This window comes from Aptenodytes forsteri, unplaced genomic scaffold, assembly GCF_000699145.1.
Source record: "Aptenodytes forsteri isolate BGI_AS27 unplaced genomic scaffold, ASM69914v1 Scaffold193, whole genome shotgun sequence".
In the NCBI taxonomy this organism is placed as follows: Eukaryota; Metazoa; Chordata; class Aves; order Sphenisciformes; family Spheniscidae; genus Aptenodytes; species Aptenodytes forsteri.
Genome location: NW_008795405.1, coordinates 114,160 through 114,922, shown reverse-complemented (window position 1 = coordinate 114,922; position 763 = coordinate 114,160). Strand labels below are relative to the sequence as shown.

Genomic DNA, 763 nt, shown 5'->3' with positions numbered 1-763 from the left:
CGGCCCGCCGCCGCCACCGGCCGCCTCGCACACGCGTCCCGTCCCCTCCCGTTGCTTCAGCCCGGTCCAGCGGCGTGTGGCCGGGGCCCATCTCCGGGCGCACGGCTGGTGTAAGCCCGGCCCCGCGACTCCCGGACCGTTCGGCGCCCCTGAAGCTCCCCCAGGGTTGCTGGGATGCTCGGGCGTGACCCTGCGCTGCTCTCCCACGCTGCCCGGGCAGTTTCTCTCCCCATCTGTGCCTATTGTGCTCACAATTGTGTCCTTTTCTTCCCCCCCGCCGTGTCCTCCAACCTGTCTGTTCCCCCTCCTTCCCTCTCCCACCCCTCCACCCCCGAGCCCGCCTCTGATCTCCTGGATATTTGGTTTCTTTCCCTTTCTCAATGTGTGTTCCTGATGTGGTCCTGTCGGAAAAGCTCGTTTACTCTGCTCGGGTCTCCAGTGGTTTAAGGATAATTTTTATCAGAAGTGAACGTGCTCAACTTGTTTCCATTCAACTGCTGAGTGTGGGCTGAAATACCAAAGGTCACATCTACAGTGAGTCGGTAGAGGGCAGGGGGAGCCGAGAGGAATATGAAAACATTACAATATACCACAGCCTGTCGATCGCTTCTGACCTGCCTGGCAAAAAGATTCGTTTTTTTCAGGTAGGAAATCATTGAAGAATCGGAGGGGAAAGGCGGCGGGGAGAGGACGGGGGGCGCGGGGTCGGGGTTTCTCCACCCGGGGAAGGGCACGCGTGGCCAGGCAGGGGGCTCGGCCCGGG

The 763-nt window shown here is 61.1% G+C and overlaps 1 protein-coding gene across 1 annotated transcript in view; it reads right to left on the bottom strand.

Annotated features, from left to right (window-relative positions):
- PAX9 (paired box 9) overlaps nucleotides 1-763 on the bottom strand; it is a 44,375-nt gene that overhangs the window by 42,249 nt on the left and 1,363 nt on the right. The gene's annotated exons all lie outside the window — the stretch shown is intronic.